This window comes from Anser brachyrhynchus (genome assembly GCF_964034855.1).
Source record: "Anser brachyrhynchus genome assembly, chromosome: 6".
Classification (NCBI taxonomy): Eukaryota; Metazoa; Chordata; class Aves; order Anseriformes; family Anatidae; genus Anser; species Anser brachyrhynchus.
The window spans coordinates 17,944,605-17,969,729 of NC_137700.1; the positions used below are offsets into that span (position 1 = coordinate 17,944,605).

At 42.6% G+C, this 25,125-nt stretch overlaps 1 protein-coding gene across 1 annotated transcript in view; it reads right to left on the reverse strand.

Moving 5' to 3' along the window:
- The window catches only part of JMJD1C (jumonji domain containing 1C), a gene marked incomplete at its 5' end in the record, with an annotated part of 157,836 nt that overhangs the window by 132,305 nt on the left and 406 nt on the right, over positions 1–25,125 (reverse strand). The window lies entirely within an intron of this gene.

Consider the following 25,125-nt stretch of genomic DNA (forward strand, 5'->3'; position numbering starts at 1 on the left):
TGTTTGCAACTGTTTCAAGAAGCTCATGTGAAATTTAATAATCATTGACCAAATGACTGGCAGGCAATCAAAGAACCAATACATTTCCAAGACAAATTTTCTCACAGTTTATCCAACACTGAAAACACAATGTCTTGCAAGGTTTTTTTGTCTTTTGTTTTTTTTTTTTTTTTTTTTAAATTAAGTAGCTGATTGACCCATAACAACCCTTCTAAGTACCATTATATATGCATATATTTTAACGCATGGAACGACATCTATTTACTGCTTGTTGTGGGTGGCTTGTAAACTTAACAACAAATTGATTTACATGTGAAACGCGTCTTGATGGACACCTTTCACGCTCTGGCATCCCAAGACCACTGCAGCAAATTACACAGAGCGCAGCAGCCAGATCTGACCTTTTAGCACTGACCTGCCGGTCTCCAGGGAAAACAAATCACGAATGACTGTTTTCTGACAAGATGGTTCAGGCAGCTTCGTGTAAATGGATAACTATACCTGCAGACTTTGCTACCAACAGATAAACCACAAAATTTTGTGAACTACTTAACCACAAAGCCGCAATGAATACATTGAAATTCCAAGCCATGCAAAAGTTTTACCCATTTTTGCGCCAAGTTTATTAAATGTTGAGTTATTGCATTATCACCTAACATCTCCTTGGAAATACCAGAACATTGCTAATCGGGAATTTATCTTTGTAATAATACCCAGTATCTGCTACATCAAAACACTGAAACGATGCTCTGAGAATTAACCATTACCCACAACAGTCTGGCGAAGTTTACTATCAAGCTCCCTGTTGGTTTGTCAGAGGCATCAGTGATCGTTTCCCCAGTGAATTTTGATAGCACAGCTTAATAATAAACCATTCTGCCTGGAAAATTGGGGGGGGGAGAAAAAACCCTTATTGTTATCCATCTGCCCACAAGATCAAACTTCTTTTATGCATTGTTTTCACTTCTAATTGCCACGACTGCCAGAGAGAGTTGCAGAATACTGTAAAGATACTCAAATCTAGTGGAAGGCATCCCATTTATGTGGTTAGAACGGTGTGGTATGTGGAAACAGAAAATAATGTTGATCGTTGGCAGGCTTTAAAATATCCTCTTTCATGGTAAAAGTACTCTGTTTTGCACATCTGACTGAAAGGTGCTAATAACATGGTTGCTAATAACAAAGGTGCTAACAACATGGGTTGGTGTCAACTGGCACAGGGAGGCCTGCATCATTTCTAAAAGAATTTCAAGGCTCTTGTTTCCTTTCAATAGCTCTTCAAAGTCCTCTATTTAAAGTTACCCAGCACAGGGGTCACCAATATACTGAGATTTCTCTCGAGACAGGATTAAGAAAACCTTTTATGGAAATGGATCCACTCCATCTATTTTACCTCACTGATATCACTCATCTTATTGGAATCACTGCTTAGAAATAAATAAAGTCTTGATTTACCAGTCTACTTTGAGGGAACCATAAAATAAACTACTTTGGCAGCTACAGCCAGAGATCTGCTCTAAGACCCATAAGAAAGGCAGGCAAAGATCCTTCTCTCCTAAAGAGCCAGGAAGAGGAATATTTCACGCACATGATTTCTAAGTTGAGTCACTTAACTCTGTTGCATAGTTCTTACTAGAGCAGTGCACTGAGGCATATCATCGCACCCTTGAAAGTCAGCAGCTTCTTCCTCCGTTTTTCCTTTTACTAAGGACGTTAGTGCAAACACACAAAGCTTCTTTCTCATCTCGGCCCTCTTACACTCGATCTGTGTGAATATTAATGTTCCCAGTCTTTCCACTGCCATGCGTTCCCCAAAGTCACAAACCCTCAGTCAGCACATACCACCAAGCCTCACTCACACTCTGTGCCTGAATGCTAACAAAAGCGCTGCTCTAGGTAGAGTGAAAGCCAGAAAACCAGTATCAGACAAGACTTTTTGCCACACCTCTAAATACTGAGAGCTGTGGTGCTGATTAAAGCTGCTCCAAGTAAAAAGCAGCTGCATGTCTTGCTGCTGAACAAAGTTGTTTTAGATTAGGGCATGTCACAAATTAATGCAATACAAGTAGGTAGCAAACTCTCTCGTTGGCGATTCCAAATACATGGGACTGTAACACTGGTGCCTGCAACATCAAAGCACATGCCAACGCTCAAGAGAGGCTCAGGTTTTCATCATCTTTGTCAATGCAAGACGCAGCTTGCAATTCATAGGTCTTTTCTTCCTTTGTCCTCGGGACAAAATTCATGATGTAGAAGATAATTTGTCTCCTCAAAACAAACAATCACTGATTACAAAAAAAAAAATTATGAATGGGAACCGTTGAAGCCATCAAGCCACCAGGCACAGAACCCTTTCCACATACCCTCTCAAAGCTTCTCAATGCCTCTCTGATCCACCCAGCTGGAATGGCCTTGTTAGACAACACTGTTTGGGTTAAACAGGTTTCCTGACTCTCTGAACCCAGTTTCTTCCATTTTTACCTCCCCCCCACCCCCCCACCCCCCCAAAATACCTTGCTACCTAAGACTTCTTGGCCTTCTGCACGTGTTCTTCTCAGAAATGAGAAGTCCACCTCTAAACTCTGCGTGTCCTGGAACAGACTCCTGTTCTGTAAGAGGAACAGCATACAAAATCTCACTGAGGGAACCAGCCACACCTTATTATTATTATCCGTTTTAAGTAGCTCCCAAACATTTTGGACCACTGACGGCATTCAGTATTTCTTCCACAGAGCACCTTAATCAAATTTAAGTTATTATCCAAATACAGGGGCAATGAAGTTCCACAGGCATCTTGCTGCTTTTTTGGGGCCCCCCAGTGACATGCAGATCTCTGTTCTAAAACAGCCTTCCAGACTGTGGTAGTGTGCTATCTCTTTCTAGTTATTCACATAAAACTACATGAAGCAGCAACAGTCGCTGTAGCCACACAGCTTACAGGACCAAAGCCTTCTGGTACAAGGGACATAAGTTCACTCCACCACGCTGCCCAAGCAGGTAAAACTCACGGGCAGCTTTACATGCCCCTTATGTCCTTGTGAACAGCACTCCGACATGGAGGGAGAGCCCACGTATGATCCTTAATGGAGAACTGTTGGTGAACACTTGCCAAGCCTCCTATGCAAAGACTGTCTCTGCCAACTGTGACTCTTGACTTACAGACTAACTGCACAATTCATTTAGTAACAGCAAAGACAGTAGTTGAACATCTGGAAAAAAATGATTTTTTCATTGCTTCTACGTATAGGAATGAAAGTATTTTGAAAAAGTGTTCAAAGCATCGAAAATCTTTCTGCTTGAATTAATTTTCAAAATGCAAATAAGGAACTACACCAGAAGTCTGAACGCTAATAAGAATGTGAAGTTAGAGAACTAGAGAAAAACACTTATGACCAACTGGTTCCAAAGGCAGTTTTGAAAGTCCTTCTCTTCACATGTTCATTTTACAGTTCTTAGTAGGAAAATCTTCCATCTGGCAATACAAAATAAACTTGTAGGACTGCTACTGCAACTGAGAACATAGCGCCTTTTTTCTTTAATTTCTGTTTGCAGGGCAAGCTACAAATAGTCACTTCTACAGTTTTATTGATGGCTCAATTATAGTTCACGTTGTCATGCACTTGGCACGACAATATAACCCATTCTCTGCTCTGTGAAGAGTTCACGCCTTCTCTGCCCTCAGGCCTTGAAAGAGATTGCTTACTCGTAAAAAGCAGTAGCAAAGCTGAAGTAAATCGAAACTGAAGAGATAAGAAGCAAGCACAGAGGTAAAGAAAAAAGAATGTATCGGACAAGCAGTTTTGGTGGCATTATTCAACCAGCAAAAAAGAAAAAACCGTGGCAATATAAAATGTTTTTCACTGTCCCTGTCCGGGGTTCTATTGTCTTGTTTGTTCCTGAAGGACGAGGGAGCACAGCTGTCTTTTTCAGGGATGTCCTCGCTCCTTAAACTACCTTTAAAACAAAGACAAATCAAGACAGCAGTGTTCCTTTTGCAAAGGAAAAAAAAAAATCAATTAACAGTTTTACATTTCGTATTGATCGTATTTGTGGTTTACAGGTTTGAGCTATCCCACGTTAGAAATTCAGATTTCCGCCCAGCTACAGTCTCTCCATAGACTTTTCTAAGTTACACAAACGATTTCTCTTCTTCCCTTCCTTCTCCTCCCCCCACCGCCTCTTGAGAACCGCCTGAAGGCGAATATAATTGGAACCTTGCACTCGCTGCAGACATGTCATGAGCAAGAACATAATCCAGGGTCAGCAGCAGGCTAAAGCCAGCGCGCTGCACTGCCATGCGAGAAGATCAGCATGGGGATGATAAGCATGCCTACAGGCCAGCCGCGCAGCCAAGGCAGCGCTAACAGACCTGAGAGCGAGCAGCGAGCATTGTTCTCCAGCAAAATCTGTTCCCACTCTTGCTGAGCAGCTTTCCCAGCTGAGCCATCGCATCTCTTCCGCCTCCGAGTCAGGAGGCTGGAACACAAGGTCCTAAGGACTGGGAGGGTGGGGGGCAGCGGGGGGCTGAAAGCGAGGATCTGCTTACAGCCAGAGCAGAGTATCATTAACTATTAATAACAAAAAGGCTGCAATGCAGACAGCTTGAAATCTGGTACAGCTTACTAAATCACAACTGCATATGAGAGCATTGCACTACAGTATACTGATAGAGCTCCACAGATCACAGTCCTTACCTTGAAATCTCATTTTAAATGAGAAATTCATACATTTGTATGGAGACCACACAGCACATTTCTCCAGCCACGCAGCACTTATTTGTAAGAAAGACATTTGAAAAATAATTTTTTAAAAAAATCTTATAGTTAAAAATTCATTTTAAAAGCAGGTCTTTGTGAAACAGGATGTTTTATGCCAATTTACAGACAATATTCAATAAAGCACAAATGCAGATCTCAGGCTGCAATAACACCTGGGGAAAACAAGTGATAGCCATGCTTACCTAACACAATTCCTTCACTAGGAAGAAATGATGAGTAGCTTTCTTCTGAAAAGAGCCCTTTTAAAAGCCAGCCTGTCTCTCAAAGCCACAGTTCCAATTTCTTTCCACCTCACTTTAGAAAACTGGCAATCAGTAAGTAAATACTGCATTAATAAGCATGGCATAGCAGAGCATTTTCCTAACTGCCAAATGGTTACTTGTTTTTTTGTTTGTTTGTTTTTAATTTTAAATAATGCCCAGCACACTTGTGGTCTAGATGGAGCCCTCTGTTCACATCTAAGGAAATCAATTTAGCTGATCCCCACTTTCTTCCCATTCCATGGACAGACACTTCAAAGTATACTGATCTGCCTTTTGGGTGCGCTCTTCCTTGGTGAGATACAGAATACCTACCAAGTTTTCCAGAATGACAAGAGGACAAAGGGCTAAAGGAAAACAGGGGAGACAGACTGGAGAGAAGGGCCGGATCACACTGGCGCTATCAGAACGTAATTTGGGCAGTGGCAGGCCTTCAGAGCTCTGAGTAAATCACGTAAAGAGCAAATCGAGTAAGAGCAAGTAGGGACAACAATGCCAGTGCCAAACCAAAGTGGGGGTGCCATCTACAGGAAGGAGAGCTACAGCTGTTTGAGTGCTAGGTTAACCCCGCTTTGCTCACCACGTCCTTGCTGCAGCGGTGTTCGCAGCGCTGGGGTTCTGCAGTCCTGTTCCCCTGCTGCCACCACACTCACAGGCCCCAAAGAGCAGAAAGGAGCTCAAGAGTCCTGCCCCAGCGCTGGGCCTCACCGCTTCTGTGCTCTCCTTTCTCAAGCAAGGTGGCTGTCTTGTAGCCTGGAATATATTTTGTAGAATGGCGAATTTCAGCGCAGCTGGGCCTAGTCTGTCAGTATCTCATAGAGTGGAGAACACGGTCCACACAAATGGGTTTTGTATAGAGATAGAAAATAAAGAGCCATTAAACTACCTTTAGTGACAAGTTACAGTTAGCAATTTTTTAAAAATTAACGTGGTCTCAAAGTAATCCATCCAACAAGTATGTTGGAGATACATAAAGAAAAAACACATTCAGAAAACTATAAAAGCAGCAAGAGCCGCATCAAGAACGGTCAGGGTAGAAAGTCATCAGGGCAGTGCTACAACAACAACTGCAGCTGGCAGGAGGGTGGTCCATGTACTAAAACAGAAGTGAAACAAGAAACATGATAAATCTGGAGTCATAACCACATCAGAAAAAATGCTGCGTGTGCTTTAAGTGTTAACTTGCCTCTTTCTGGTGTTTTATTTTATTTTGGGATTTGAATGTAGCAATTCACTACCTCTGGGAGTAAAAGTAAAAACCCTGGAAAAATAGTAAATGTTAATAAATTGGGGGAAAATTAAAGAAACAAAACACTTCTCAGGCATGAGAAACCAGCACAGCTCACTGTTCCATTTCTTTTTCTAGAACAGAAGCTGGCAACCTCTCAAAGCGTTTGGGACGGTATTATTTTTTCCCTTACACTTGAAGTTAAGCATGCTGGTAACATTTTTCCTCCCGCCTTCCCGATTCCCACTGAGTTTGGAACTCGGCAGGAGCCAGAAGCCTTACTTCCACAGACAGGAGACACCCGAAGACGCCAGTGATTTACAGCACCTTGCCCTCGTGAGGGACGGTGCGTACCTATCCCTCCTCTGAGTCCCGCAGGCCTGGCAGTCGGCAGAAGCCGGGAGGCAGCACGTTGCAGTCGTGCCTGGCGAACAGCGGGTGACCGGACATCTCGAGAGAGCTCAGCGCAAATCAGGACCTGAGAGCTGTTTCCAGTAAAAGATATGACCTGCTGCATGCAAGCCAGCGTTTGCTGGAATGCTGGATTTGCCATGTCAGAGCCTGTAAGTTCCCTCTGGTAGGATCAAATTAGAGGGTTTGGCCTCTGTGGTCAGGGACGTTCACAATTCCAACATACCCGGCGGAGAACAGTCACACATCCAAACACCAGAAATGCTTTATTTAGAATATGGGATTACTTGTATGGAAAAAAAGACAAAACAGAAGAACTTCATGTTGAAAGTCAACCAACAGCTTATGCTCACCAACAACACTGCTCATGAGCTATACATATAGGGCACTGTTCTCTTGAACAGCACAATGCCAAATTGATGAAATTTTGGAGAACAACAGAAGCAGAATTTTTTTAAATCCAACATATGTTTGTGGACTGAAGCTAAAGGACTGCATCCATCTCTGATGCAGTCCACATTTAAAAAAAAACTTGCTAGAAGTGGAGATGGATTCAGAAGAATAAGAAACAGTTACTGAATATAAGCTGGAAAACCCATTTAGTCCATATGACCAGATCACTAACCAAGAGAAAAACTGGACTGAAACTTGCAAATATTACCAGGAAATACCTCACATGAAAACACCAGATAGTACTAGGCTACTCTGACCATGAAGCTGTATAGTCATGACCCTGGTCCATTTCAATTTTTTATTTTTAAACTTATCCATATCCTCTGCACAAAACCAGGAGTAGGCTTTATTTCTTATCACTATTAAAATGTCTGCCTAGTCAGTAGTCCTCAAGTTATACATACCTATTTAAGCAAGTTTCATAGAGAACTGATATATGATTCATCTCTTCTGCTGTTTGTGAAGGCAAGGTATATTTACACGATCCAAACAAATCATCTGATGAGAATAAAAGCGATAATACTGTCTGAGCTGCCAGGATCAGAGACTTTTTCAAAAAAGCATCTTCGCATGACAAAAAGCTAATGCTACATTAGACAGCTTTTCATTAGCAGGAAGCTAATAAATTAATATCCTCAAGTAATTAATTACAAAGACTCCAGGCAACAGGAAGTCTCACGGCAATAACATGTACATTCGATTTTCATAAAGATGTTCAGAGTAGGAGTATGAGCTCCAGTTTGGGGAAGACAGTGCCAGATGCACCGAGGAACTGAGTTTCTTTCTGACGGGTTGCAAATCTGTGCCACTAGTTCTCACTCTGAAAATCAAGCCAAGCACTAGCATTGACCACTGATGCTTTGTTTCTTTGAAAAACTTTAACAAAAGATTATTCATTTTAAAGTTCAGCTACATTTCCTTTGCATTGAAAGCCTATCTCTGGACAGCAGTGGAGGTTTCCAAGATCTCATGGATTTTTCCATCTGTAAATCACCAAGTTTTAGCTCACGTACTAAACCTGGACTCACAATAAGGTTAGGCAGAGCCTTGATAGCATAAAGCAGAGGACCTGAACTGCAGGACCTGAAATTCACCCTGTTGTGCCTCTCAATAGGAAATACAATGCTATTTTAACTACAATGATCAATCCCTAACAAAGGAAGATGGATTCACTGCTCAGAACCTTCAAACCAAGCCTGAATGCCTTTTGTGGAAAATATGCTTGCGTTAAACATACTCTGAAAACCCAGCAAGACAAGTGAGAATAAAACTTCATAGCTCAATTATTCAAGAGATCTTTATTACTAGATCGTCTAAATGGATTACTTTTATTGTCAACAGTGCTGAACATTAATTATGATTCAGGACTTCACTCTGCTATATGCTGCACTGACAAATGAAAATATATTTTTAACATAAGAAACGTTGATTTTCCTGTTTACAATTAGTTTCACTGATATACCAGAACAGAATATACCAGCAAGTACCAGTTACATTGGATCTGCAGCATCTGCAGCACAGCAGTTCATTTACCTAACTGAAAAGTTTTGGTTCATACCTGGCAACGGATTTATTAGTCTAGAGTGCCACATTACCAAACCAAGCAGCTAAGAAAATGTTAGAATTAAGCTGGAGCCACTGATCTGCAAACACCTAGAAATAATGCAAAAAAATAAGCAGCAGCTGAGCATTCAAACCTACAAGTTACCATGACTTAGTTCATCAAAATTCTCAGTCAATGCCTAACAACTGGTTAAGTTGTGCACAGGACTGATGGCGAATAAACTGATTGCTGCTTACCACAAGAAATCATAAATCAGTTTACATTTTTTGTTTTGTTTTAAAAGGCTCTCTTTTGCACAAAATACTAAGCTGGCTCCTGTCCCAGCGCTTAGCAGCTACATTAGCAGCAGACAATGACCTGCCAACACATCTAATGCCACCACAGCAAACACATGCTGCAACACAGACACCAAAAGCCTGGGATCTTGCACCTGCACCGTCCAGAACGTAACGTCCCTCGCCCAATGCACTGCATGCCACGCAGAAGCTAAGCAGCCACTGTAATAGTGGAGCTCATTAAAGTGACTTTCTAAAGGACAGAAATACCCAGCTGCCTGAGCAGGACATCGCTCAGAAAATAATCATCTCTGCTCTCTCTGCCCTGATCCACAGGGGAAACCTAAAAAATGCATTCCAAAAATGAGCCTGGGGACTAACTGCATTGAATACCAGAAACCTTGAACTCTGTAGATATAAAGTGCCATTAAGCCAGTTATTTTACTCCCCTCCATTCACCTCTTCATGTTCCAAATGTCAAACTACATTATTTTTCTTTCTCTGGAAGATAAACTTACTTTAGCACTTCTTTCACTCTCTCTTCCCACTCCCTCAGCTCTATTACTTCCTTTTCAAATACAAAGAAGGACTTGAATGCTGAAAAGCTCGTCCAGTTTTTTCACCCTGCTACATCACATTGTCTATTAATAGTTTCTCTACCTTTGAAACTTGGTTTGCCTGCACTCTAATAAAGTTAGGAAATAATGTCTGTCTTTCAAGGAGTCCTGTGTTTTCTCCTCACACTTCTGCCAAATCTTGATGATCTCACTTCTCATTTGCCCGTTTAATTGACAGCCTACACCATAAACAGAGGATACAAAACCTGGGATCAATTCAGTTCATAAAGGCGTTTCCTTAACAGGCGCACTGCCTGCCATCGCAGCAGGGCAAGGTAGAAAAACTTGATGGATTCTCTCAGTAGTGAACTGAAAAAAAAATAGAATTTGGGTTTAGTTGCAGAATGAGCTTTTTCTCCCAGTCATGGGAGAGCACACCTGCCTCCGAAGACATGGACACTGCAACAAACCTACACATCTATGCAATTCCCCCAGTCCTACCCTTTGACAAAACGCTCTGATACCCTGCATTAGTATCCTTCATCTAACAGTTTACCTTGTTTACCAAGTCTGACGCTTCAGATAAGCTTTTTAGGAACCTGTGAACAAACTGATTCCCTATTTCTCCTTAAGCACAGAGAAAAATGAGAAATGAGTCTAGAGAACGTTTTAACATCTCACAATGACACCTAAGGCTATCTTCATTTTTCAGGCACACCCATTTTCAGGACTCCTACATCTCAGTCTGGATGCTTGAATTGTTACAACCCACTCTTGTGAGTAGGAGTTGAAAATGGAAAAAGAACTCTTTTACATACCTAGCTTTGGTTCTGCTGAAAAACACCAGTCCTGCAGGCTTAATTAAAAACAAAACAAAAAAAAAAGCAAAGGGGAAAAAAAACAAGGGATGACAGAGTCACTGGCTTAGCAGCACTCTAATTCTCTGCCAAGACATAAAATTCTTTCTGTTCCTGCCTATTTTCCCTAGACACCTCCACCTCCTCTTCCCTGTTAAACTAAACCAATATGTTCACACAGTTAAGCGTTCCAATAACTTGGTCAATATAAAATATTCACAGTAGTTCCAAATCAATCAGATGAGGATAATTCTTCCCTCTCCATTCAAGAGGCATAAAGCCTCAGAGTATTGCAAGCACACTGATGTTTCTGCCTCCCCTGGCAGCTCTGTAAGGTTGTCCTCCCGTGGAACAAATAAGAACTGAATCCTGAGGGTATTTAATGATAGCATGGTCCAGATTTCACCATGCTTTATCACTTTCGCAGGTTGGAGATGTTAAAACAAGAAGGTGTCACAAACCCTACTTAACACCTAAAATTTTGTTAGGCAAAACTGAATGAATACAAATCAGAACATATGGAGCATTTCTTCTGTCTTTCTTGATGCAGCCCACAGAAGTGATTAGCTTGGCTTGTGACCAATTTGACATCTTGACAAATTAGTCAGCTCCTCACAGCAAAAGGATCTCAACTATTACATGCTTAGGCAATCCAGGTTAATTTGACTATTACTCAACTCTTCTGCCACTCCCAATTATTCAAACCTCTACAACAAGGGGAAAACCAAAAGGTCATGGCCACATCTACAACAGAACACAAGGCATATCACTACTGGCATACAAAAAAGCCTGCTGGCAACCCAAGTTGCTACCAACCCTTGTCATCAAAATGCCAGTGACTGTTGGCCTGCTAAATCATCAGAAAAACATTCAGATGAAGTAATTCCAAAGCCTTTGGCACTACAGAGCCTTGTTAGCATTCAAACTTTCTGAGATTAGCATTCACTCCAACTTTGACTATAAATGCCGTGAAGACACCCTGGTTCCACTTACCACTCAGCTGCCTAGCCCACAAATGGGCTGCAGACAGAGCTGAAAAGCACCAGCGTAATCCATCTCAGAAGTGACTTCCCGGGTTCATACCACAGAAACATAAGATGTGTGGTGGTGTTGAAAAATACATTCTCTGTGCTTGGAGAAAAAAAATATCCAGACTGTCCTTAAAATAGGAGCTAAATCAGACTACTTAGCAGAACCCTATGGTTAGGGTCACAGGCAGCACTTAAACTCACTCACTGACACTAACTTGCATAGTTGGCACCCTCAAGCACAGCGTGGCTAAGACAGAGCTTTCAGTGTTCATCCCAGCACTGTTTCTGTCAACTCCTCCAAGGCCCTTACACACAGACCTATATTTAAGTCTTACCTAGGTTCTTACCTCACTTCTTACATCTTTGTTTTTTTTCCCCTTGGACCTTTCTGCTCAACACACATCCTTTAACAAGGCTGCTACACAAGTAATCATTGTATTCCGTCGCAGTGACATCATCGGTCCTTTCTACATCATTCTGACTCCTTTCTCCATCAACATAACTTACTGGGGTTGGGTTTCAAGGCCTTCGAGACGCAGCTACAAAATGCCAACGCAAGCTTCTGATTCACCCTTAATCAAAACCTCCGTCATCATCTGCTTTGAAAAAAATTTCGATGTGCCACCTTTGAGTTTTATCCCTGGCTATCCTTCAGGTTTGACAGATAACCGAGAAAGAGAAATAGCGCTACTTTGTTGTTCTCCTTCAGAACTCTCTTCTGCCTCTCCTCTGTCACAAGATTTCCCAAGGTTAGGCTCCTGTACACAAACAACACATCATTATATTCTCATTTCAGCTCCCTCTCCTTGTGGATTTTGTAAACTCTGAGGCACAGATGATTTTAGTCCTGTGTTTGCACAGCACCTACCATAGGGAGGTCTTGGTCAAAGAGAGTCCTACAAAGTAAACAGAGCTGCATGGACACAGAAACACACAGAAATGGTCATCTCAGCAGTTCCAGCACCAACACTTGGCAGAGGCTTATCATGGGATTCGCAGTTTGTTTACCCTAGAACATCTCAGTCTTACCTTCAGACAAACAAAATCACAAATACACAGATCTGGTTTTGAAGTTAACCACCCCCAATCTTTCAGATCACCTAAAACCAAAATCACACCACTCTACTAAATCTTTGCTCTATTTATTGCCTGCAGAACTAAACAACTGACAGACCTGTGCAACACTCTACTGCTAACACAAGTAGCCTTGATGTCTTTTTTAAGATGAATGGCTAACAGTTTCAGTAGTTTTAAGCTTCATATTAAAAATGGAGTACCTAGTTGGAAATAATATTGCCTGGGAGAAGGGAGGTATGCTGGAAGCCTTCCAACTGTAAGGCCAGGATCAGATGTTTGTGAGAAACCTGAAATGCCCTGACCATAGAAAGATGCAACAAAGAGAACGGATCTATGGAGAAATTAAACCATTGCTCATTAGGGGGGCAGGGAGGTAGCAAGAAAATGCTGGACAGGCCTAGGACAACATCAGAGGGAGTGTTTTGCACAGGATGATAAAAGATCCAAAGCAGGGTCAATAATTTTGACTCACACATCCAGAAGGAATGCAGCTTAAGCTTCTACCATTTACGCTTACATGACACAAGACATCTTTTTCCCTGCACAACACTTGCCATTGCCAGCAGTTTTATGCTACCTCCCTTGGTGGTTTGCTATTTAGAAGGTAAGTAAAAACACGGAACACAGCAAGGTGTACGGGAATGACATTCACAGCACTCATTTCAAAGCATCTTCACAATGCCTTCTAGCTGCAAGTGCAATTACATTAACTGCTCTATGAAAAAGTTTAAACATTTCTTTGTAATTTATTTTTACAGATAACCCATAGAACATTTTTTGCTGTATCTTTTTTCCCCAGGTATGCATTTCCCATAATGCACACATAAGTTAAAAACCACTGCAAGTTTAACCCAAACACACAGGATAGCTACCCTTCAAACTGTTAAGCCATTTGGCATGACTCTGCTAAAGCAGGACTTCGTTTCCTTTCAGATTGTTAGAAAAATTGCTCATTAGAGTACTCGACCGAGTATTTTCCATGTTAAATAATGTTAATAAAGTGTTAGGAAAAACTTGAAAGGTTTATACAGAAATAGCCAGTAGAGAAATAGAAAAATATTTTCAAGCATGACTTAGCAGCAAATACTGCCCTTAGTCCATCATTACTGCTCACCGTGAGAGCCTTTACCACCACAAATGCTGTCTACCACAAAAGCCACAGCCCTATTCTCTTCTCCCAACCACCAACACCAACAAAACACAGCGGAGGTGAAGTCCTGCACACTCTATAGCATGAGCATTACAGCAGCAATTTTCAAGTTCTGTAGCAAGGTGGATATATTTATTTTTGTTTGAAATGCCTCCAATTTTTTATGTCATAAATGCCAATTCCAAGAGCTGATACCCCATTACCACTCAATATTTTTTTTACTACAGTTGCTAGATGTAGACTTTTTTCAAGCACATCTTCCACTCAAGACTTCCCTATTAAATTTAATCTACTGACCAAACACCTCCAAATTGCCTAAGATCTGGAAGTTTCTGTCCACAACTGCATTTCTTACAAGAGGTTTGCAAAACACACGACTTGCAAATCGGAACACTCGGCTGAGGGCGAGCTGGCTGCTGTCCCCAGGTAGGCCTGCAGGTCCACACCTTGTGCTGCCCAGGGCCCAACTGAGGCCAACCAAAGAACGGCGTGGGATGTGGGTGATGCTAACAGCAATGCAGAGAAAAAAGCACTTGGTGTTAATTAAAAGTGGCTTTCAGTAGCACAGTTGCATATTTAAGTTAGACACGATTGTCTTCTGAGCTCTGAAGAAAAAAAAAAAAAACAACAAACCTCCACACTAAGGAAAAGGTTAATTCTGTTGGTCCATCAGTTCAGACACTAAGCTCACACTCCAGAGAGACTCTGAATAGCCTGAGGGCGGATAAAGCTGCAGCCAGTTTGCACTTTACCAGACATCTGATAAACTAATCCTCATCAAGGCTACCTGCCTGTTTGAGCTCTCGTAACCAACACAACTCAATTGCTGCCTTAGTTAAAAATCAGCTAAAAGGGAGACCCAGCAAGAAGCACAAATTCAGAGGCAACCTGACTGCGTAGCATGGGCATGCTCCGAACCACCTCTCCACGTCCTGCAGGCAGCGCACACATACCCCAGTAGCAGCCACATCTGCCCCCCAACAGTATTTATTGGAGAAGCACCATCCAATTTATGAGACCTAACTTTGCAAGTCCCAGATTTAAGCTGCTGTGTTATCCTCTGCAGCACTTGACTGCCAGTCAGCAGTTAACCATCCCAGCTACGCTGCTGTAAAGGGTGGTGTGGGCTCTGCCCTGCAGACACAGTCCCGTGGAAGAGAAGGGCATGCCTGCTGTGCTACCGGTGAATCCCCCTCTCAGGGAAAACCTGCCAAGCAGCAAGCAGATACAAGCAAGTCCTGGGAAGAAAAATGAAACACAGCAATTAAGAAGAGCTGCAAAAATAGCTCAGTTCTACAACTGCCTTGAGAAATCCCAAACTGACAGCCTTAGCACCAAGGAGTGCACAGGGCCCTCGCTATGATTAATGAAACAGAAAACACCGGCTTCATTGCTGCTCTGGCTTTCAGTAATCGATTCCTGACTTGAAATAATCAATGCTTTTTGAGACTTTGTTTTTCAGAGTTTTTAAGGAACCATTACCTTTGAGTAAGACCGAATGCAGGTATTGAACTTCACAATTAAGACTTTTCTTAGCAAATTTCTCAGTATTTCCTTGCGCTAGAAAACAGACCCATTGCTTAGAAAGCCATAAGCCTCACAGGGTGAGATGGTGGCTCTTCTGCAGACTACAGGTCAAAGAAGGAGCCTTCCTTTTGTCAATATACATCAAACTACGTATGGATTTCTACATCTGAACCACTATGGTCCTTTCTTCTTCCTTTCTTCCTCTGGTGAGCACATACATAAACAACCCCTAAACACCAGTTACTGTATGTGCTTGCCCAGTGTTTCTCTAAGAAGCACTGATCAAAGACAGCTCAAGAACTGATCAAAAGGCTTTCAGCAAAAAAACAAAAATCAAAATGCAAAAAAAAAAATGCACAATGTTGTTTTCCCCACCCTCTCTCCCTCCAAATGCTGGCCAACTCAGCCTTAAAACCCTTAAGGGCCATGCAGCATCCCCATATGTAGCCCTGTGCTCAGCTGAAGGCATGCTGCTTTAAGAGTAGGCTCCAGGCCAAAGGCGGACTTCTCTTCTGTACGGGAAGGAAAAACACAGAGAGAGAACCGATTGCTTATTTCCACTGAGGTACTGAACTTTTGCACATGCATCAGTGAACACTCCTGAACTCGTGAGTTCAAGGTGCCTGGAAATCGGTAGGCTGCCGTAACATAAAACGCACCTCAGAAAACAGCCATGAGACGCTGTCTTTTTCCCCTCAGCCAACAAACCTAAGGACTCTCCGGAGATACCGACGGCATCCAAATGAAAGGTTCCGACTGCAGAGCTCCGTCACATTCCCATACAAACTGCTGTTACTTGGCTTTTTATTGCTCAGTATTTCATCGGAAAAGTAACATATGGGCAAACTTAAGGCTTAACTTATATTCTGTATACCACATTTGAAACCAGTTGGTGAGCTGTGATCGACACTGCCATGTTATCCAAATGTGAGCCACACTCAAATGCATCTGAAGGGTAAAACATTTAAAAAAACAACCTAGATAACAGAAAATCCAATGTCAAAAGCATTTGACAAAGGAAAAACACAAGGCAAAAGGTACACACACACACCCCTCATTTAACCCGGACAAGACATTATTAAAGAGCTCACAAAAATTAAGAAGCACCAGTAAGCAATTTTTCCAACTGCCAACTGAAAGCCAAGTCTTTCCATATCAAAACACAAAAATCTTTACCATGTTTTATGAAAGTACTACATTCGGTTTAAAAAGAAGCCATCTGATGGAATTAGAAAGTAAGTTACTCAATGAATAATTCAACATGGAGCCAGATTTTCCATGTTATATTTTATCAAGTTTTGGGCCTGACTGTCACTAAGTTGAAATTTTGTAAAAATCTACAGGCAACAAAAGGAACAGATTAATATAGATGAAAATTTTCTAAAGGAAAAATACAGTAGAAAGCAGCAAAGTACTTGAACCATTTTCTATTTATACAAAGATGTTGAAGCTTCTTGCAATGAGCCAAAATCGATTATCTTTTTAAAAAGCTTATGCAGAAGTTAAGTACCCCATTACACGGAAAAGTTACCTATCAAATTAAGAAATAGTCCTGACATTGTCTAAAAATACTCACATGTCACATCCTGACCTATATACAAATGTTAAAATATGACAGTATACAGAAGGATCAGGTATATTTAGGACAGACCACCCAGATTAATAGTTAGCAAGCCAGAAGTATTTCATTATCCTTTTCCCCCCATTTTTTTTAAGCTTTACAAACTGCTTAACAGTTATTAAACAGACCACCATCGAGGTTTGACCAACACCTGGCACACAGAAGTATAAATGAACCCACCACAGAGAGTTCGGTAGCATAACGGCCGTCTCCGAGTCTCTTGGGTTAAGAAATAGCACAGGAAAGCTCCCCATTTACATGTGCCGAGAGGGGCACGAGATAGCACAGCACAACTAATGAAATCATCGGTGGCACACAGACAGCAAACAAGGGATGACTGTTCACACGCACCTCCCGACACAGGAACCAGATTGTGTCTGATAGAGCAGCAAGCGATACCGCATACAGAGCACAGCTAAAGCCAGACCTGTCTTTGCCGCAGGACATTGAACAGTTCACCCAGATTCAAAAAGGATTCCTACAAATTCATTTAGGAAATATCCAGCAAGGGCTATAAAGCTCAGCAAGCTCTGCTGGATGAAGGCCCTGAGCTGTAAATCAGCAGAACAAAAGCGCTGAGGACGTACAGCTATATGCCAGAGCTTTAGAGGTGTGATGAGTGTCACCCTGCCGGTTCTTAAGACCATGCTACATGGTTCACATTCAGTCTCCCCTTACACCAGTTTCTGTATTTTTGATGGAAATGCTGGTAAACAGACCACTGCCAGCTTCTGTTTCTTCGCACATCACCATGGGTCTACAGCCCAGAACTCTGAGCTCTCCCCCCAGAAACTGCTCTCCCCACACCTTTGCTTGCATGCGCTCCTTCCTGCCTATGACGATCAAGCTGCCAAGGTGACCAGGGCTGCAGAACTGAAGTCATCAAGTTCTGCTTCACAAAGAACTAGGATGCAAGAAAAGCTACAGATTAACGGCAAACTCTAGGCAAAGAGAACTCCAGTTCACAGGATTATCGGTAGCAACTCATTTAAATCACCCATTCTCTATGATTGTGCCAACAAATTTGTCTGGTTGATAACAGTCTGGGGGTTGTTTTGTTTGTTTTGAAAGGCAGTAAGTTTACATGCCATATTTCAGGAAGGAAGGGAAGCCAAGAAGAGCAAGAATCAAGGAAACATGCTGTAGGACTGTTTCAAAGTAAGCCCCCTTTGTCAGCATTCCTCCAAAATCCAGCTTTCTGTTCTTTCCTCACCAGCCATGCGGGACTACCGAGATATGGCTTGGGCCGCCTGGCAACAACTCAGCACGTGGTCTGTCTTTCACAGAGCAACTGCACGCCAGATTTTAGATGATCACTTTAATAAAGAGCCCTGTTCCCTTAGCAAAAAAAGTAAAACCTGGTGAGCCAACCTAACCGCAGGCCGGCAGTGCCCGCCGGAGCCATCACACCTAGGCGTCGCTGCAAGCAGCACTGCTAACTGCAGGCACTGCGATGTCTGGGGCGGTCACAGCACTGATGGCAACATGCGAACATCACATTCACATATAAATATTGCATGCAGCACTTCACGGAGGCATCAGAGGCATGTGCGTTTTAACATATAGATGCTTAAGTTTCCCTCAAAGGGTTTGATTTCACATCTGTTTTTCCAAAACTTGCCTTTGCAAGCAAGTATAGCATCAACAGACACGGAATGATCATGTTACACGTTGTTCTGAAGATACATTTCCTTATTTGAGTGAAAGAATAATTTATTCTTCCTGACCGAACAAATAGCAATTCAGCCGCAGTACCAACTCCCCGCATGACAGCTGAGCAGGTTGGGACACAAGGACTGACTAGAGCAACCACGGCTCTCCCAGAGGTATTTAAGCCAGCTTTCAACCCCTTCATTAGGCCACAGGTCCAGAGCCGTTCCTCCAGGAAATGGCGCCAGCTCCTGCCCTCAGCTACTTGCCGCAGCTGATCCCATACCACCTCCCCAGCCTCGGTACCACTGCTTGGAGGGCCAGATGGTGAGCTGAAAGGAAACTGTTCAGGGTTAAAAAATTAAGCCAGCAGTGCCACCAAGAGAAATGTCTGTGGAACCACAGTCTCCAAAACTTCTAAAAAGGTTGCCATGGTAGAGCCAAGCTAGAGGCCTTAATGTTTACCCTACATCTTCTGTGCCCACGAAGCTCCTTACAGAGCCCATGAATTAGCACAAAACCACTTTCTCTCTGCACACAGAGGCAACTCCCTAACCACCAAGAAAGTTCCTCCATTCCACTGAATTCTGACAAGCAGTAACAGCTATTTAAAGAGCAAAGTTAAAAAGAAAATCCTCAATCAGTGAAAATATTGTTTAAAAAACTCTAGAAAACAAAACAGAGCAAAATCTCTGAGATTCTTCTGGTTCCTCCACACGTCAACTAATGGCAGCAACTTCTCAATAGGTCAACACGATGAAGCAACATAGCATTAGTTTAGCCACAAATGAAAGTATCTCAAGAAGGATTACACGCACCCACACAGAGCAGGCCCCAGTCCCTGCCTCAAAAAGCTGGGATGGAGACCATTCCTGCAGCAGTGCTAAACGTGAGCATCCAGAGCATGAAACTGGGCAAGGAAGTCATGTTATAGCACCACGTCATTCTGCGATAGCCACCTTATTGCCAGCTGTAGGTCAGCTTCTTAAGATGATCACCACTAACTTCCTTCCAGAGAAAGCAGAAGCAGCTTATTGAGTCCTACTGAAAAGGAAGGTCAAGCCTGATCCCAAAAGAGCTTCAAGACCACTGGGGAAGTAAACATCCCTGCAGCTCGCCAAGAGTAAGAGCAGAAAGAGCCGAGCTTATTTCTGGACATGTTTCAGAAGTACCACTTTCCCCTCCCATTACTTTCAATTGCCATAAAAGCTATGATGTTCTCAAGCAGGTTTTGAGATCTCAGCATCTGCCCAGAATGAATGGCTTTTTATGAAGTGGCTGCTCATCTCTGAGAGGCTTAATGTGACTGTGCACCAGCCTGTCAAGACACCTCCAAAGCTTCACATGAACTGCTGGAATGAGAAAAAATGATGTAATGCGAATATGGAATGACAAACTATCTGTATGTGTGTGGCACATACAAGGCAAAAGTGAACGCTTTCTAGATGGACAAAATACCCGATAAATCTTTCTGAATGCCTCCTCAAAGATTTAAGCAGAGGATCAAACCTTCCCCTTTCGATATCTCATTCACTGCTGATCTACTGATTACTTGGAAACTATGTAGCAAATGAATAATTAACCTGATTAATTTATCTGCCCCCTAGATTGGGACACCTAAATTCTGTTTGCAATCTTGATATTTTCAAAAACCTTCCTCAAAATCCATCAGCATATTTATTTGTTGATCTACAGGTTCAAACTTCAATTAGTACAAAAGCAAAGAGGAAGAGAAGCAGGGCACAGAGCACTGAATCCTTGCAGTGGATAACAGGAATACTCCCGCGTTTGATCTTTGTGTGAAATTACGAGGAAACTGAACACCAACTGGACTAACTCTGGAAGACAGATGAGGTGACATTCACAGACACAGGATGACAAACTCAATCTCATTAGAAACAGAAAGGAAAAAGGAAGTTTTCTTTACTGCTGAGCCAAGAAGAGATCGCCCAGCTGATATGCACCGTAACTTACAAGACTCCGGTTGGCTTCAGCACTGACTCAGAACAGTAGAAACAACTGGTAATTGTCTAAATCCATATTTTTTTTCTCCCACTTGTTTCAAACCAAATTCAGAACTAACACAAAATGCATCCTGCAACAATATCCCTGGTCTGGATGCAGAGGTGGCAGCGACATGATGAACTGTGGCAGGTTTTTAACATCTCCCATAGCTGGAGTAAATAACGTGACAGACTTCTCACCCACAACGTGCTCTTCATCTTTAACCCAGATGCTAGTACAGAAATATGTAGTGTTTTTAAATTCCACTAACCACCAACAAGCTATACACAACTACTTTAAAGCACATTGCTTTATTTACTTTATACAATAATTTTATTGAAGATTTTTCTGCATCCTTCAGATTATTACAAGGTTAACAAGTAAAAGCTGCTAAGCATGTAATACTAAAATAAGGAATGAAAAAAAATGTTCAATTTTAAACAGAATAGCTCAAAATGCATTAAAAAAATATATTGTTTCACCCTAAATACTAGCTTAGCGAAAGGAAAACAGGAGAACATGTAAACCTCACACTAAGAATGGCAGAAAACAAATGTAACACACAGAAGTGCAATTCTGTGCCTATGACAAAGCCATACTGGATTCATAAAGTTTCAGATTGAATTCCAGGCCATAAAAAAAACTGGAGGAGAACAGCTCCATGCACAGGGAAGGCAAATTTAACTTCATCTTTTCGTGAGAAACTCTCAGCATATGGAATACTTCTCAAAAATAACTTTTTAATTCAGTACTGATAAGTTTCCATTATGTACTGTGAACTTGTGTTTTACTGATGTGAGAGCAATCCAGTCACACGACACACAGCCCGCCATTATTCCCTTCCAAAGGTTTTAGGCAACTGGATTTTTAACGATTCCTTGTTAGCAAATTGCCAAAGACGAGATACCAAGAAAACACGGTATAGCAAAATTGTCAATGTCTTTTCCCCCACTGTAGCTTATCAATTTTAATGTAAATAAAAGTGAAGCAATGGCTTCAAACCCTAAATATTAGGGTTTTATGAAGGACATACGTACAAGATATCTAAAACAATGGTGATGACAACTTATTGCCATAATGCATTGCTAAATGTTACCTCAGCCTATCAAGAGACTCCCAAAGTATTTAATTCTTTATTTTATCTTCCACTGTGTAGATGTCATGGCAGCAAAACTCACACGTTAATAGAAGCAACGGCAATTATAAATCACAACAACGTAACTATTTCTTGTTAAGGGTTGCACGCTGTGTTTCAAAACCTATTTCCATTCTCTCATACAGAGAAGCCACAGAGAGGGATATATGACTAGATTCTATATACGACTGCAAACCTTGAAAATTCAAACTCTGAACTAGTTCCAGTAAGCAAAATAATTAAACTTATTTAAATTTTAAAAAATTTATAAACACATTTTATGCACAACATAGGAAAACATACGCGCCATGTCCATGTCAAACCCCAGCAGTAGTGATTAAATAGGCATTTTGCAACCTGTGCCCCAGAAAGCCATTCTTACAGGATAGCAAAGAGCAGGGAGATCAAATGGCATCAACTCCACCTCTTTCCTCCTGGCTATTTCTTTATTTGTGCAGATTTATCGCTGCAATCATTGCCGTGTGCAGACTTTTCCTGGCAGTTAGCAGTAAGGAGAAATAAAGTTCTCAGCTACCTCTAACCCACTGCTACTTAAAAACAGGAAAGTAGCCATGAATTTTCTCAATAATAATAGTGAAATATAGATAGATAGATTTACATAAATATGAGACTTCCCCACCACCACCTTTTGGTTTTAATAAATGCTCTCCATGCAAAAGGAATGTCCAGGAATGAAAGATCAGGTGGTCTAACGATCAAGTTGTGATTCAGACCACGAAAATTATCAAGAAAACTCCTGGATTAAATTGCATCCATTGCACATGTACAGCAGGTGTTTTTAAACATCTGTAAACACTACAGGATGACTAATAAAGAGGCATGGGTCCCAGACCCTGGGAAGAACAAGACGGGTCTAAGCATTCAAGAACAAGAGCAGTCATCTTCCAGAAGACCAACAGTACTCACAACCAGTGCTACTTGTTCTCACTGTATTCCCCACTAGTGGTACCTCAATAGGAAAAGTGATAAATGCAAATTTCAATAAAATAATGAGAGAGGAGACGCTTTAGTACTTTATCCCCCCACACACTTTTTTAATACCAAAGAGTAACCAGCTATGCTGCAATCACAAGCAGCATAAGGAAGCAGTTACTTAGCATACTTTCAGGGAGTAGGAGACACCTCTTCAGAAGACGACACTGGGTAATGGACAATTTTTCTTCATTTTACTACCAGGACAGTAATTTCAACTATGAATATATTCAGGAATTTATTTATAAAAGTACAACCATGAAACTAAGTACCATAAATGGAGTCTCCATTTGCCTGCTCACCAGCAGAGGGGACACACAGTCCAGCACTCAGGGCTGAAGCTCGTGATATAAGGGGTTGTTCTGTTTACAGCCCATCTAACAAAGCTTGGTTTCTGATCGGTTTGCTCCTACAAAGCCCTGTGGCCACTTAACATTAATTACATCAGTTGCCTCCATGTTTTCCCATGAGTTCCTAAGATCCTCCACTTGAACAAACTCTCCGTTTGCCCATAAATTCCTTTCCAAGTACTCACGCTTACCCTCATGGGTTTGTTAACTCAGCTCTTTCTCATGCCCTTCAGCCCACCTCCACCTAGCAGCAGCTCCATCCCCCGTGGCCCACCTACCTGGGCACAGCGCTAAGCACAGGGCAGCATATGCCAGAGCGGTTTGAAGTTGTGCGCATGCTGGCCGGCCAGCTGGAAACCACCGCTTCGCTTCCAGGAGCAGCGCACGTAATGCCGTGACCTCCTTCCCTGTTTTTTTTGGTGGAAAAGGGCACTCACTTCTCAGATGTCAGCTTTCACAGGCTGGGGTGAAGGTAATCTTTTTCTCAGACCTCTCCATGCTCTTTAATTGGTTGAAACCAACAAGAGGGGTTCACACTTATTAAGAATGAAAAGACACTGAAATGGTGTAAATGATGCTTCCTTGTGAAGCCCGGATTAAAAAAGGTAATTCAGCTCTAGTTGCTTTGCAACCATCTTGAAAATGCCTACTAATACCCTCGTCCTCCTCCCTTCCTGCAGAGGAGGGCATCGTCTGTACTTCTGCAAAGGCCATCCAGCTCAGACGGATCAAGAATATGCAAAATTGATAAAAAAAAAAAAAAAAATCAGTTTCAACATCTTTATGCTGCGCCCTGTGGGCAGCAATGGAACTGTCAAGGAGAATTACCATTTCAGTCCAGTGACGAGTAACAGAAGGGTCTGGAGCTATTCCTAGGGACGACCACCTGAAAGGAAAGCCACGAAGGCTAGGAGCGGTGCTACCCAGCTGTGGTGGTACATGTGGAACTGGGCCTGACAGAAAAACAGGGTTGTTCTTCGCTGTGGGCAGGAGAAGTGAGTATTGCTATCAGCAAGCATCAAACTCATGAGAGGTTAACGTTAACCACTACTGCAGGACAGCCTAACCGCCAGAAACTACCTGTTGTTCACAGAAACCTTATCGTTTCTCCCTTTGTGATTTATGCCTGTTTGCGCCTTGGGGACAGAGAACAGGTGACAGGAAAACCAAACACTGCTCTCAGAGGGAGCAGCGATGCTCCAGTAGCTCAGGACTGTCTGGGACTCATTAGACCCAGACAGTATCTCCAAAACCCTCGCAGGCTTCCGGCACCCCAAGTGGCCAGCAAGCCCCCGCAGCGTAACGCAGCACTGCGTGGCGAGCCCACGCGCAGCAAGGAACCCGGCCACGCCGGCGCTGCACTGCACCCAGGCTCGGCGTCGCAGGTAGCTCGGGTCTGTCCACAGGGTGCTCCGCCACGCGCGTAGGCACACCCTGAGTCATCCTGCCCCGGGGGGCCCATCACAGCATGACAGCTCTTCCTTCAACTACCAGGGGTCGTAAGGAATGAGAATTTGAAGAGAAAAACCACTCGGATACCAGAGTTAGCAAGAGAAGGGCACGCTTACAACAGGCAGCATACGTTGCCTGTTTAACATAAAAGAGACAAGCCCTGGACGCCTGGCTTTAGCGCCCTTTCTCTCTTTATGGCAGCTCTGCTCACAGAGTTTACAAATTACAGGTCTGACTTGTAAATGTTAGTACACATCTCCCCAAACATTACTCAGTGTTTCCATAACTGCATAAAGCTTGTAGAGAATACTCTCCTGTAAGAATAACATCCAAAGCAGGCTCTAAAAATAATGTATTCTAGACTATTCTCACGTATAACCAAAGGGTGAAAGCACACGGCATTTCACACAGAAGGGCATGGACAGCACGCTACCTGAGTTACGGCTAGTATGAAGAAAAACACAACAGCACAACCCACAGTAGAGTAAAAAGGAAAAAAAAGAAGTGGCATTTCAAGTGTCACATGCATTCTGTTTCTAAAACAAAGCTTGGAGCCCGGGATGGAGGAATGCAGGAATTCCTGGGCATTTTGCAGACCCTACTGCTCTCTCTCCGCCGCGCCAGGCAGCGGCTAATCCCCGGTTGTTCGCTGGCCGAGCTGGCGAGCAGGGCACCAGGGCACCCCGGGCTGCCTCCCCCCAGCCGAGCGGCTCCGCAGGGCAGCAGCAGCAGCGCCGGGCCGGGCCGTCCCT